This window comes from Anolis sagrei, chromosome 5, assembly GCF_037176765.1.
Source record: "Anolis sagrei isolate rAnoSag1 chromosome 5, rAnoSag1.mat, whole genome shotgun sequence".
Taxonomy (NCBI): Eukaryota; Metazoa; Chordata; class Lepidosauria; order Squamata; family Dactyloidae; genus Anolis; species Anolis sagrei.
Genome location: NC_090025.1, coordinates 92,746,461 through 92,756,445, shown reverse-complemented (window position 1 = coordinate 92,756,445; position 9,985 = coordinate 92,746,461).

The window sequence follows — 9,985 nt, the reverse complement described above, 5'->3', positions numbered from 1 at the left end:
AACTTTATTTTTCTACCTCGCCTCCATCTCCCCGAAGGGACTCGGGGCGGTCAAAGCAATAATGTGACCCACACGTTCTTGTGAAATGCCGATTATGCTTGAAATTTCTCTCTGAGTGATACGACGATCATTCTGAATCAAACTGTCAACCTTTGTGAAACTCAGTAGTTCCTGTCACAGGACATCCAACTCTTTGTTTGCCACGCAAGTCAGATGTTCCCATCTCAACATCTTTAAACTTTCTCACACAATGATCCACAGTACCCACATTGTGTTAATCACCATAAACAGCTTGCATTCTCTGCTGAATCTCCTTTGGGGTGACACCTTCTGCTGTCAAGAATTCAATGACTGCACGATGCTTAAGTCGCATTGACTGACCGTCTGCGCAGGGTTCCATACTTTGGACTTTAACAACACAGTCGTTTAATGCTAAGGCTTCCTGCCAAATGGTACTGTAGAGGAGAGTCTACTGAACAAGCCAGTACCTGCCGCATACTAGTACTGCCATCTGTTGAGGAGTTACGAAGGTGGAGGCATTGCTTTTCATTCAACCCTCGTAGTTAAGGGACATGTTTGCTATGTGTGAAGTGCTATATGTGCTGCTTGGGAGAGAGAATTTTGCGCAACGCATAACATCATTTACTGTACTTACAGCTGCATTGACTATCATGTCTAGGGCTAAAGAATTCCTCCAGCTCCTAACAAATTGGGACAGATTTTTGCAATGGAGGTGTTAAATTATGATGTTAGAAGTGGCTTAATATATTTTCAACAGGATATCATTAGTGAAGAGTATGAAATTCCAAGCAGAGTGCCAAGAGCTTCAACATAATGTCTCCAAATCAGATTTTGGGAAGTGATAATATAGGGTGGTTAAATATAAAGCAATGTACTTTAGGGCAATTTCCTCCATTCCAATTGCACTAATAGAGTAATGGGGTCCGCACTAATGGTTCAGAAAAAAGGTTATAGTGGAGATTTTCCATCCAGAAATGGGAAATGATGAAAAAATATATGAACTGCAAATGACAAGAAGGGAGGAAGAAGGCCAAACTTCCCAAGACTTTTTCGTTTAGGGAAAAGGCCAACAATGAAGTCCAAATTAGAGGAGAAAGTGAGCAATAAGAAGGATAAAGTGGATACAGAGATCATTGCCTCTTGTCATATTACAATTTGTGGAAATTCAATGAAACTAACAGGAGATTTGGGACTGGCAAGAGAGGGTGCTTAGAATAGAAATCTTACCAAGTTGTATGAAGACAAATAATCAAAGAATAATTTAAGTTTACTGAGGAAGAGGCTTGGTCTGTTGGTGGTTTGTATTCACAATTGATATCTGGAATCCCTGAGTACAAAGATGAATGCCACTGAATTATCGGTGCAATTTTAAAAAATCTTCAAAATGTCTAAATCTGCTGAAAATATAGAGGGGGCATATATGGCTCCAAAATAAAAGACAAATAAACATTTTTTGTGCAATGAACTTTGTGTTTGAAATATGCTTGGTAAACTTGAACAGAACATTTTTATTTTGGTCAGCATTAAAAGAACTAGTAGAACATTTATTTATTTTTGGTATTTCTACCCCGTTTCTTCTCTACCCCCGAAGGGGGACTCAGGACGGCTTACATTAGGCAACGATTTGATGCTGCTTCATATAAACAATTACAACAATACAACACAATTAAAATACATAAAGCATTAATTAAAACCATGCATAAACATTAATTTTATTTATTTATCATGTCAGGAGCAACCAGATAGTTGTATTACATTTTTAACAAAACAAACAGACAAAACACAAAGTTTGCAAGCTTGGTAGTTGATTAGATGTCCTTTGACCAGTATCTAGCGACTTGGAGTGCCTCTGGTGTTGCCGCAAGAAGGTCCTCCATTGTGCATGTGGCAGGGCTCAGGGTGCATTGCAGTAGGTGGTCTGTGGTTTGCTCTTCTCCACACTCACATGTCATGGATTCCACTTTGTAGCCCCATTTAAGATTGGCTCTGCATCTCGTGGTGCCAGAGCACAGTGTGTTTAGCACCTTCCAAGTCGCCCAGTTTTCTGTGTGCCCAGGGGGGAGTCTCTCATTTAGTATCAGCCATTGATTGAGGTTCTGGGTTTGAGCCTGCCACTTTTGGACTCTCGCTTGCTGGGGTGTTCCAGCAAGGTTTTTTTTTTTTTAAGAATTGTAAAGCTGTTTTCACAGTTTTGGGTTTTTTTTTTAATTGTTGGTCATACCTTGCAGTATGAGAAGTTTGGAGGCCAAGTTTGATGTCAGTTGGCCCCATAGTTTGTTTGTTTTTAGGCTACTAACGACGACCATTAGCTTTTTATATATATAGATAACGAGGTCAATAAAACATAAATCATTTCCGTCTCCAATGTCCAATGTCATCATCCAATTGTTCCATATTCCTATGTCTGTTACACTGCCTTAAAGATTTCCAAACGCTTGTTAAAAGTGCGGAGGCCAATCTAATGTCCTTGGGAAGGGCCTTCCATAGCCGAGGGGCCACCACTGAGAAGGCCCTGTCTCTTGTTCCTGCCAAACATATTTGTAATGCAGGCGGGATCGAGAGCAGGGCCTCCCCAAATTATCTTAATGTCCTAGATGGTTCATAGGAGGAGATACTTTTGGACAGGTATGTTGGGCCAGAACTGTTTATGGCTTTATAGCAGGGGTCCTCAAACTTTTTAAACAGAGGGCCGGATCACAGTCTCTCAAACTGTTGGAGGGCCGGATTATAATGTGAAAACAACATGAAGGAATTCTTATGCACACTGCACATATCTTATTTGTAGTGCAAAAGACACTTTAAAACATACAATAATTAAAATGAAGAACAACTTTAACAAATATAAACTTATTAGTAATTTAGTGGGAAGAGTGGGGCTGCTTTTGGCTGATGAGATAGTGTTGTTGCTGCTGTTGTGTGCTTTCAAGACATTTCAGACTTAGGTTGACCCTGAGCGAGGGTCAGGTAAATGACCTTGGAGAGCCGTATCCGGCCCCCAGGCATTAGTTTGAGGACCCCTGCTTTATAGGCTAAAGCCAGCATTTTGAATTGTACCCGGTAGCAAATTGGCAGCCAGTGGAGCTGGCGCAACAGAGGAATAGTTTGCTCTTTGAGCGCCACCCCTGTTAAGAACCTGGCTGCCGACTGTTGGAGCTTCCAGACAGTCTTCAAAGGCAACCCCACGTAGAACGCATGGCAGTAGTCTTTACAGGATGTAACCAGAGCATGGACTACTGTGGCCAAGTCAGACTTCCCAAGGTACAGACTTCCCAAGGTAATTGTGGAAATGCTCTCTCGGTCACCGCTGAAACCTGGGGTTCCAAGCTCGGCGATGGGTCCAGGATCACATCCAAGCTGCGAACCTGCGTCTTCAGGGGGAGTGTAACCCTGTCCAACACAGGCTGTAACCCTATGCCCTGTTAGGCCTTGCGACTGACGAGGAGTACCTCTGTCTTGTCTGGATTCAGTTTCAATTTGTTTGCCCTCATCCAGACCGTCACAGTGGCCAAGCACCGGTTCAGAACCTGGACAGCCTCCTTGGTAGCAGGTGAGAAGGAGTGACAGAGTTGGACGTCATCTGTGTACAGGTGACACCGCACCCCGAAACTCTGGATGATCTCCCCCAGCGGCTTCATGTAGATGTTAAACAACATGGGAGACAGTATTGATCCCTGAGGAATCCCACAAGACAATGGTTGTGGGATTGAACAAGTGTCCCCCAATAACACCTTCTGGGTGCGACTCTCCAGAAAGGATCAGAGCCACTGTAAAACAGTACCTCCATGGTCCATTCCCCTTTATCCTAAGAACAAGAATAAAGCAACCTTTTTACTGGCCACAAGGTGGAAGCAAAGAACAGTGGATAAAGCCTGTCTGTGTTTTGTGCTTTCAAGTCACCTGTTGCATGAATTTCATAGGGTTTTCTAAGTTGGGTTTGCCAGTTCCACCTTCGGAGGGCCCTTCATATAGCCATATAACCCAGAATATCAAGGCAAATAATCCACAATATCTGCTTTGAACTGGATTATCTGAGTCCACACTGCCATATGATCCAGTTCAATGTGGATTTTATACAGCTTTGTGGAAGGGGCGTGAAATAGAACCTACAGTACCTGGTCCTGTGAAACATTAAGGTAAATAAGGGTTTGCAATGCGCAGATTTCTTTCCCTCACAGAATCTTTCCAAAAGTTTCTCATTAGATCAAAGCTTTCCTTGGGTCAATCGTTTCTAAATTTTCATGCATATCTTCTTTCCTTAAGACAGTTATCAGAAACCTCACTGATAGCTGCTTAATAAAGAGCTCAAGCCACCAGCAGTGACATTTATGACAATGAAACCATTGTCATAAAAGAGCTATTCAAGGTGCTGGGCCGCATCTCCCAAAGGATCCAGCTACTTTAAAACCTTCTCCATACAAGTCATTTTGACCAATTTGGTTTGCATTGTTCTCTTGAAGTCGAACATAGAGATAGTAACTTATAGTTTGCTAAGAGCAAGGACATCAGACTGGTGGCACAGTGGGTTAAAGCACTGAGCTGCTGAGCTTGTTGATCGAAAGGTCGCAGGTTCGATTCCGGGGAGCGGCGTGAGCTTCCGCTGTCAGCCCTAGCTTCTGCCAACCTAGCAGTTCGAAAACATGCAAATGTGAGTAGATCAATAGGTACCGCTCCAGCGGGAAGGTAACGGCGCTCCATGCAGTCATGCCGGCCACATGAACTTGGAGGTGTCTACGGACAACGCTGGCTCTTCGGCTAAGAAATGGAGATGAGCACCACACCCCAGAGTCAGACATGACTGGACTTAATGTCAGGGGACTACCTTTACCTTTACCTTGGTCAATTTGGTGTGTATCATTCAATCAAGGTTTTGTGCCCTATTTTCATATGTTTACAGCAGAAGGTAACCAATTTATTACTGAAAATCATGCCACAAAAGTATTTGAATTTTTCCATCTGAGACACACCTGGGCTCCTGATGGTCCCCCATCTCACAAACAAGGGACTCTCTTTCCCCCTCATGGATATATTTCCCTTTATGGACACTGGGGGAGGGTAGTTGGATTTACTCTCTGTATTATGATTTCTATATTTTCATATTTTCTCCTGTATTTCTATATTTTCCTTTATTTATTTGACCTTGCCCTGACCCTTTTTGCCCCCTTCCCATCTCCTTGAGGAAAAATGTGTAAGGAAGTTGCCCTGATCCTGGAGGGGCAAAGATTAGCCATCACAAAGAACTCTTATCTATAGATATCCCTTGCATGGACAGTGACAAAAGATGATATTCCTTGGCTTCGGAGGTACTTGGCCACCAAGGAAGTCACCAATTAGCAAACTCTTAATCATATCTCCATGGGATAAGGGAAAACCCTCGAAAAGTTTTCCCCTCCCAACCTGTCACCCATTCAGCCTCTCACTAAAGACATCCACCTAAGTTTGCCCCCATTGTTCTCCTGTCTGTGCTGTTAGAGAAAACCTGGATTATGTTTATTGCCACCCATCACAGGACAATAGCCTAGCCTGGCTTGCAGGCCTTTCTAGGACTCGCCAGGCATTTGGACATTTCCTTAGTTTCCATAATCCACTCAAGAATGCATTATATTCCCTTGTCCCGCCCTCTCTCCCTCCTGATTCGCCAACGCGCCGAAGTGGCAGGAGCCTTCTGATTGGCCCACAAACTCAGAGGGCGGCCGAGCCTCCTCCCAGCTGTTGTGGCATCAGCCAATCACTTTTCTGCCAGGCGGAGGGTGGGGAGCGGGGAGAATTGAAACCCACAACTCTGTATTTTCTATAAAAATGCCATTTGTTTCTGTAACCACATGCTCTGCTTGGCGAATGATTGCTGCTTTGCATCCTTTTAAGCTGAATTGCTAATAAACCTCGGTGGTGATTCCTTCTACTTGGTGAGACCTTTTATTGGGAAAATCAGGGAAAAATATTGGTGCTTCTCTGTCTCACCAGGGCAACGAACTCTTTGGTGAGTCTGATTGGTCTCTGCCTCCTGGCAAAGACCCCTAAATTTCAGCTCTATACCACTCTTGCTTCTTGTTCTTTCCCTTTCCAAATATTATGATGTTTTCCAGTTGAATTTTGTTCACATTCCAAGTTACGGTAGAGCTACCCCCTTGGATTTATTTTTTTAAAAAATACAAACCTATCTATATTAGAGCTTGACTGCCAAATTGAAATGTTGAAACATTGAAACAAAAGCAGCAAACATATTCATGGCACGCCGCCACCCAGGGCTGCTGGAAGTTGTCGTCCGGAGGCACTTCCATAGGCTTAGGCAAGCCCAGTGGCCTTTGGAGGAGGTGAGCAGCAAGGGCAGAGGATGTCCTTGAAAGGAGAGCAGGGAGAGCAGTGGGGGCACAGGGAAAGCCCAGTGAGTTATCACCCCCAGCCGGTCTCTGTGGCAATGCAGCCTGCCACTCCACCTGCTCAAATCTGCCACTCCATGATACACTATCTCTCTCCTTCCCATGGAACAGAGCATAGCGGGTGGAACAGACTCCTCAGGTCTGCCACACTTAGAGCATTATTAGACCTGAGCCTTTTATAAGAATATTCTTAACATTGTAAACATTTATCTCATCACTGTCCAGTTCTTATCACAGTTTACGTTCAATTCTTATTAGCAATTTTTAATTACAGTCCAGCAAGCAAGTAGTCATTGCTGGTCTTAACATTATACTGGTGTCTCCAAAATTATTGACTCCCTCCTTTCATCCTTCCATTTTTCCATTCATTCTCACCGATCATTTAATTCACATTTATCAAATCTGTACATTAAATTTATTGTGACAGGTGGCTCCCATGCCAGTGATGTGATAAATCCATTTCATGTTTTGTTTAGTTTTAAATGAGCCATTCAACAGGCTCATAGATCTAGAAAAAGAATTCAGTACCTTGGACAGTTCCCTTACATGCTAGATAACAATCCCTGAAAGTTTATGTCAAACACAACTTATTTTGTCAGGGTCCCACAAAACTCTTTGCACATGCCTAAAGAGAAAATTCCACATGTAGCAAGAAAATATGTAGCTTGTTCCTTCTGATCTCTGTAACCATTTGACATATTTATTTATTTATTTATTATTTGAACTTATATGCCGCCACTCCCCTGGGGCTCAGAGCGGCTTACAGGAACGGCTAAAATCTAACACAATTTAAAAACAATTTAAAACAATTTAAAAACAGCAATATCAAAAATCAAAGGCCTGTCGAAACAGGTATGTCTTACAAGCCCCGCGGAAAGCTGTTAAGTCCCGCAAGTCATGGACTTCAGGTGACAGAGTATTTCAGAGCGATGGTGCCACTGCTGTAAAGGCTCTGTGTCTGGTTGCTGTTAGACGCAAGGTCTTGACACTGGGAATTTCCAATAGATCTTGGTCCTCAGAACGGAGAGATCTCTGGGGTTGGTAGGGGGTGAGGCGGTCCCTCAGGTACATCGGCCCCAGACCATGCAAGGCCTTAAAGGTGAGTACCATCACCAATGCAGCTGCAGTAAGATTGGTGTTATGTGGCATCTCATCGGAATTCCCGCAAGAAGCCGAGCAGCTGTATTTTGTATCAACTTGAGCTTCCGGATCACCAGCAAAGGAAGGCCAATGTAGAGGGCGTTGCAGTAGTCCAGTCTTGAGATGACCGTAGCCTGGATCACCGTAGCTAGGTCGTCCCTGGACAGGTACAGGGCCAGCTGTCTAGCCTGCCGCAGATGAAAAAAAGCAGTTCTGCTAATGGCGGAGACCTGTGCCTCCATCGTCAGCGGAGGGTCCAAAAGGACTCCCAGACTCTTTACCAATGATGATGGGCGTAGCACCTTGCCATCCAGGGTAGGCAGCTGGATATCCCCACTGCCCGGTTGACCCAGCCATAGCATCTCCGTCTTTGCTGGATTCACCCTCAACCTGCTGGCACGCAGCCATCCAGTAACGGCCTCGAGGCACTGATGGAAATAATCGGGTACAGAGTCCAGTAGGCCTTCCATCTTCAGCACCAGCTGAGTGTCATCAGCGTACTGGTAACACTCAAGCCCAAAACCTCGAACCAGCTGAGCAAGTGGTCGCATATAGATGTTAAACAACAGAGGGGAGAGAATGGCCCCCTGAGGAACCCCACAAGATAGAGGGGACCTCTCAGAGACCAGGCCTCCCCTCTCCACTCGCTGTCCACAGTTGTGAAGAAAGGAGGACAGCCAATTTAAAGCTGTCCCTCTCACTCCAACAGCAGCAAGGCGGTGGGTCAAAAGATTGTGGTCGACTGTGTCAAATGCTGCTGTGAGATCCAATAACACAAGCAGTGCTGATCCACCCTGGTCAAGCTGGCATCGAAGGTGATCCGTGGTGGAGACCATGCCCCGCACCGAAGCCGGATTGGAAGGGAGCTAGTCTGGCTGTGTTGTCTAGGAATTGCTGCAACTGCTCCGCTGCTGCCCTCTCAATCATATGTTTCTCCTGAGGTCAGTTCAAAAACTTGTTGGTAAATTTAAAAAGTAGAAATAAATCAAGAACAGGAACAGAATTCATTACGCTATGGAGAAGTGATTCCAAGTTAACCATGGAATCACACTGGAGGACCTCAAGATTTCTGAAATAATGTTAAATCAAATCTATTAATGATCAAATTCACAAAAGTCAAACTCATAAATATGTAGGACCAACTGTATATGTGCATAAGCCATACACACCTGTGTGACTAAGAGAATTTTGGCCCCATTCTTCAGCTCTTTCATTGACAAAGAATGAATTTCAACAGATATTTGACCGAGGCTTCTTACAGGGAGCGGTCATCCCTCCTGTTCAAGGAGCTCCACTGGCTGCCATTCACATTCACCAATTCAAGGTGCAGGTTCTTACCTACAAAGCCCTGAACGGTTTGGGACCCACCTATCTGCGTGACTGCATCTCTGTATACGAACCCACATGATCTCTTCATTCATCTGGAGAGGCCGTCCTCTCAATCCTGCCAGCATCGCAGGCGCGATTGGTGGGGACGAGAGAGAGGGCCTTTTCAGTGGTGGCTCCTCAACTCTGGAACTCACTCCCTAAGGACATCAGGCAAGCCCCAACCCTGGCAGTTTTCAGGAGGAGCTTGAAGACGTGGTTGTTCCAGTGTGCCTTCCCGGATTAACGATCCCATAGCACTTTGTCCTTCTAAAGCACTTTACATTTTTTAGGTCTGCTCATATGTCTTTCCACAAACGCCACTATCACCTTTTTGTCCATGTTCAGCACTATTTCCAATTTTAATTTTACATTTGGCCTTCCCATAGTTTAATTGTATGTTGTCTTATTGTTAATGTTATATGTTTATGTTTTATTTCAATTGCTTGTATTGTTGTGATTATTGCTTGTATTGTTGTGTTTGGGCTCGGCCTCATGTAAGCCGCACCGAGTCCCTTGGGGAGATGGTAAAGGTAAAGGTAGTCCCCTGACCTTAAGTCCAGTCATGTCTGACTCTGGGGTGTGGTGCTCATCCCCATTTCTAAGCCGAAGAGCCAGCGTTGTCCGTAGACACCTCCAAGGTCATGTGGCTGGCATGACTGCATGGAGCGCCGTTACCTTCCCGCCGGAGCGGTACCTATTGATCTACTCACATTTGCATGTTTTCGAACTGCTAGGTTGGCAGAAGCTAGGGCTGACAGCGGTAGCTCACGCCACTCCCCTGAATCGAACCTGCAACCTTTCGATCAACAAGCTCAGCATCTCAGTGCTTTAACCCACTGCGCCACTGGGGGTAGTGGGGTACAAATAAAGTGTTATTATTATTATTATTATTATTATTATTATTTTCCCACCCTACCTAAGTGGGAATCACTGCTAGCCTTGCCATGTATTTGCTTCACAGCAACGTCAGATAATTCCTTTCTGAAATTATTTCTTCCTTTTTTTGCAATTAAATGATGTATCTTCCTGTCTTCCACATTGCTGCACTACTCCTAACTCACTCGGTGTGTGATGTCTGT